The sequence below is a fragment of the Amblyraja radiata genome, chromosome 5 (genome assembly GCF_010909765.2).
Source record: "Amblyraja radiata isolate CabotCenter1 chromosome 5, sAmbRad1.1.pri, whole genome shotgun sequence".
Lineage (NCBI taxonomy): Eukaryota > Metazoa > Chordata > Chondrichthyes > Rajiformes > Rajidae > Amblyraja > Amblyraja radiata.
Genome location: NC_045960.1, coordinates 15,851,303 through 15,857,176, shown reverse-complemented (window position 1 = coordinate 15,857,176; position 5,874 = coordinate 15,851,303).

Sequence of the window (5,874 nt, the reverse complement as noted above, 5' to 3'; positions counted from 1 at the left end):
TTCCCCCCACAATGCACCTGTTGGCCTGCCCTTCCCCCCACAATACACCTGTTGGCCTGCCCTTCCCCCCACAATGCACCTGTTGGCCTGCCCTTCCCCCCACAATGCACCTGTTGGCCTGCCCTTCCCCCCACAATGCACCTGTTGGCCTGCCCTTCCCCCCACAATGCACCTGTTGGCCTGGCCTGCCCTTCCCCCCCACAATGCACCGTGGCCTGCCCTTCCCCACACAATGCACCTGTTGGCCTGCCCTTCCCCCCACAATGCACCTGTTGGCCTGCCCTTCCCCCCACAATGCACCTGGTTACCAGCCCTTTCCCCCCACAATGCACCTGGTGATTTGCCCTTCCCTCCACAATGCACCTGTCACTGGTTTACCTGCCCTCCCCCCCCCCCACACACACACACACAATGCACCTGGTGACCAGCCCTTCTCCCCACAAGGACAGGACCTGTGCAGACTCAACCAGACAGGTGCCAGGCAGCACAGTGACGCAGTTGCTGTCTCACAGCGCCAGAGGTCCAGGTTCGATCCTGACCACGGGTGCTGTCTGTGTGGCGTTTGTACGTTCTCCCTGTGACTGTGGGTTTTCTCCAGTTTCATCCCCAAGACATGCAGGTTGTAGGTTAATTGGCTTCTGTAAATGATCCCTTGTGTATAGGATGGAACTAGTGTATAGGTGATCGTTAGTCTGCTTGGACTCGTTGGGCTGAAGGGTCTGTATTCACACTGCATCACTAAACTATGACTGTGGCAGGTCCCGAATACCATCACAGCCATCTTTTAGCGTCCTCCCGCACATATCCCTTTCTCCATTCAGGGGCAGTCTACATCGACACATCGCTGCCGGATTAGTAGTTTGCCTTTTTGATCTGCAGGCAAACTTCCATTTGGGCACAGTTGATGTTTCAGGTCAGACCCTGTGCATCTCTCTGCAATTGGATCCTCGACTTCCTCACCCACAGACCACAGTCTGTCCATATTGGTGGAAATGTGTCAGCCTCGATAACAATCAGCACGGGAGCACCTCAAGGCTGCGTGCTTAGCCCCTTGCTGTACTCACTCAATACTCATGACTGCGTAGCCGGGCATAGTGCGAACTCCATCATCAAGTTCGCTGACGACACCACTGTTGTGGGACGAATCACTGATGGTGACGAGTCAGGGTATAGAAGTGAGATTGACCGATTGACCAAATGGTGCCAGCACAATAACCTGGCTCTCAACACCAGAAAATCCAAGGAAATGATTGTGGACTTTGGAAGGGGTAAGATGGGGACCCACAGTCCCATTTATATCAATGGGTCGATGGTGGAAAGGGTCAAGAACTTCAAATTCCTGGGTGTGCATATTTCCGAAGATCTCTCCTGGTCCCAGAACATTGATGCAATTATAAAGAAAGCACATCAGTGCCTCTACTTCCTGAGAAGATTACGGAGAGTAGGTATGTCAAGAAGGACTCTCTCTAACTTCTACAGGTGCACAGTAGAGAGCATGCTGACCGGTTGCATCGTAGCTTGGTCTGGCAACTTGAGCGTCCAGGAGCGGAAAAGAATGCAGAAAGTTGTGACCACTGCCCAGCCCATCATCGGTCCTGACCTCCCCACCATCAAGGGGATCTATCGCAGTCGCTGCCTCAAAAAGGCTGCCAACATCATCAAGGACCCACACCATCCTGGCCACACACTCATCTCTCCGCTGCCATCAGGTAGAAGGTACAGGAGCTTGAAATCTTCAACATCCAGGTTCAGGAACAGCTTCTTCCCCACAGCCTATTAAACACTACTTCAAACAAACTCTGAACTATAACAGCCTATTGCACTTTATCTGTTTATTTATGTGTGCATATATATATTTTATGGTATTCAAAAGGGAACTGCAGATGCTGGAATATCGAAGGTACACAAAATTGCTGGGGAAACTCAGCGGGTGCAGCAGCATCTATGGAGCGAAGGAAATAGGCGACGTTTCGGGCTGAAACCCTTCTTCAGACTGATGGGGGGTGGGGGGGGGGAGAAAGAAGGAAAAGGGGAGGAGGAGGAGGAGGAGCCCGAGGGCGGGCGGATGGGAGGGTGGGAGGAGACAGCTATATGGACACACTGATCTGTTCTGTATTTATGCTTACAATATTCTGTTGTGTTGCAGTAAGCAAGAATTTAATTGTCCTATCTGGGCCACATGACAATAAACTCTCGACTCTCTTCACTCTTCCAATCCCAACCCACACCATCGCCAATCTATGTTCTCCAGAGATGCAGCCTGACCCACTGAGATACTCCAGCACTTTGTGTTTTTCCTTGGTAAACCAGCATCTGCAGTTCCTTGTTTCCACGAGCCATTGTACTGAGTATGGTTTGATTGTTCTGATGTGTAGCATGATCTGACTGGATTATCATTGTTCTGCCGTACATGTTACAATAATAAACAGATATGTGTGTTTAGCTTGACAGTAAGAACATCTAGACAGGAGGCTGGAGGTGTGTGCCCTCATCAACAGCTGCAGTAGACAGCTTAAATATCCTTGACGCGGTGATCAAGAAAGCACTTCAACGTGCCTGGTTACTGTGGCGTCTGACAAGATTGGGCATGTTCAGGAGGAATCTCTTGAATGTCTAAGCATGCACTACAGAGAGTATTCTGTCAGGACTCCTCTCAGCCTGGCGTGGCAACTGCTCTGCTCTCGACCGCCTGAATTCACAGAGAGCGATGAACACAGCCCAGTCCATCACATGCTCGCCACTTCCATCCATCCAGTCCAGCTTCATAAGGTCATATGTCATTAGGCCATTCAGCCCATCAAGTCTACTCCGCCATTCAAACATGGCTGATCTATCTTTCACTCTTAACCCCATTAGAAACATAGAAAACATAGAAAATAGATGCAGGAATAAGCCACAGCCCTTCGAGCCAGCACCGCCATTCAATATGATCATGGCTGATCATTTAAAATCAGTACCCCGTTCCTGCTTTTTCCCCATATCCCCCGATTCTTTTAGCCCTAAGAGCTAAATCTAACTCCAGTGAATTGGCCTTCCGTCGCAGAGAATTCCACAGATTCACAACTCTCTGGGTGAAAATGTTTTTCCTCATCTCAGTCCTAAATGGCCTACCCCCTTATTCTTAAACTGTGACCCCTGGTTCTGGATTCTGTGACACAGTCCACCTGCCTTCCTCTCCACGACCCCTGACACTCGTACTAATCAAGACTCTTGCAATCTCCGCCTTAAAAATACCCATTGACTTGGCCTCCACAACCTTCTGTGGCATGAGGAGGCTGGCGGTATCATCAAGTGGGGCAGGCACGTGCTGTGAGTAACTATTCAGGGTTGGCAGTCAGTCGGCTATTGAAAAATCTTAAAATCCGCGCATGCGCAGATTGTTCTCCTCTCCGGTAGACTTTTATAAAGTGATTTGTCTTCAACAGCCTTATCTCTTGATAAAGTATTTAAACACATGTAGCTGAAAGAAATCTACTTACCACATTATTTGTACACAAACTCCATTCTTCTCCCTTTGTTTCTTAAGATACTCTTAAGATAAGGACAATAAAGGTTTGAAAAACCCGGCATGAAACTTGCGCTGGGCATGCGCAGTGGGCTGCTGTGCAGCACATGCATGCATGCAGTCGACAATGCAAGGGCAGAATTTCAGCTGCCTTTATAGACCGTTGTCATAGAAGGCTTGAAGCAGTGTCGACGGCACATGAGTTGCACATACTATCGCGTGTTACATGTACTGTGGATGAAAGGCACGGAGAATTATGCCTACCTGAGAGACCGATCTCATAGGTGGGCATAATGATCCCATGCCTTCACTCTTTATATTTAATAATGACCATTTTATAATTTTAGTCACGTGCCTGCATGGAGGATACCTGCCGCCTACCCATGTCATTCTCATTCCCCTCTCCTACCTTCTGGGAGAAGATACAGGAGGGTGAAACTACCAGACTTAAGATCTGCTTCTTCCCCACTGCGATCAGACTCCTGACCCTGTCGCCCCTTTCCCAGGTGTGCTGGTGCAAATTCTTACCTCTACCTCCTTTGGTTGTTCTGCTGTTGTGATTTTTCTAATCACTCTGGCTCGCACGACAATCTTGCACCATTCCGCTATGTTGCACTTATCATTGTATTTATTGTTGCATTTATCATTATTGTGTATATTATGTTTACGCTAAACAAGGAATTTCCCTACATGTGTGCCAACTGAACCACCCTACCACAACTAGAGAGCAGTCCCGAGCTACCATCTACCTCATTTGGAGACCCTCCCACGATCTTTAATCAGACTTTACTGGCTTTATCTTGCACTATTCACGTTATTCCCTTTCTACACTATGAATTGTAATCATGTATTGTCTTTCTGCTGACTGGTTAGCAGACAACAAAAGCTTTTCACTGTACCTCGGTACGCGTGACAATATAATCATTGCCACAGACGGCTGTGGAGGCCAAGTCAACGGATATATTTAAGGCGGAGATTGATAGATTTTTGATTGACATAGAAACATAGAAAATAGGTGCAGGAGGAGGTCATTCGGCCCTTCGAGCCAGCACCGCCATTCATTGTGATCATGGCTGATCGTCCCCTATCAATAACCCGTGCCTGCCTTCTCTCCATATCCCTTGACTCCACTAGCCCCTAGAGCTCTATCTAACTCTCTCTTAAATCAATCCAGTGATTTGGCCTCCACTGCCCTCTGTGGCAGGGAATTCCACAAATTCACAACTCTCTGGGTGAAAAAGTTTTTTCTCACCTCAGTCTTAAATGACCTCCCCTTTATTCCAAGGCTGTGGCCCCTGGTTCTGGACTCGCCCAACATTGGGAACATTTTTCCTGCATCTAACTTGTCTAGTCCTTTTATAATTTTATATGTTTCTATAAGATTTCCCCCCCCTCATCCTTCTAAACTCCAGTGAATACAAGCCTAGTCTTGTCAATCTTTCCTCATATGACAGTCCCGCCATCCCAGGGATCAATCTCGTGAACCTACGCTGCACTGCCTCAATCACAAGGATGTCCTTCCTCAAATTAGGAGACCAAAACCGTACACAATACTCCAGATGTGGTCTCACCAGAGCCCTATACAACTGCAGAAGTACGGGTGTGGGGGTTATGGGGAGAAGGCAGGAGTATGGGGTTGAGAGGGAAAGATAGATCAGACATGATTGAATGGCGGAGTAGACTCGATGGGCCGAATGGTTTAATTCTGCTTCTGTCACTTACGAACTTATGAATCTGACCTGCACCAAGTCACCAGCCCGTGTCTGACACCAGACGCATGCTCTAGACGTGTGCGCAAGGTGCCATGCGTGTGAGGTGTGATTTGGTCAACAGGCCACGCTGGTGTGCAAGGCTCGACCGTGTGCGAGACACCACACCTTGAGACAAGAGAAGACGAGGCAGACCTTGAGTGGATTCAGTCCTCTGTTGCTTTATTTGGGTGAGGGGGAAGGGTGGGGTGAGGGGCAGTGGGGGTGAGGGGGAAGGGTGGGGTGAGGGGCAGTGGGGGTGAGGGGGAAGGGTGGGGGTGAGGGGCAGTGGGGGTGAGGGGGAAGGGTGGGGTGAGGGGCAGTGGGGGTGAGGGGGAAGGGTGGGGGCAGTGGGGGTGAGGGGGTGGTGAGGGGCAGTGAGGGTGAGGGGGAAGGGTGGGGGGCAGTGGGGGTGAGGGGGTGGTGGGGGCAGTGAGGGTGAGGGGGAAGGGTGGGGTGAGGGGCAGTGGGGGTGAGGGGGAAGGGTGGGGGTGGGGGTGAGGGGGAAGGGTGGGGGTGAGGGGGAAGGGTGGGGGTGAGGGGGAAGGGTGGGGGGCAGTGGGGGTGAGGGGGTGGTGAGGGGGAAGGGTGGGGGTGGGGGTGAGGGGGAAGGGTGGGGGT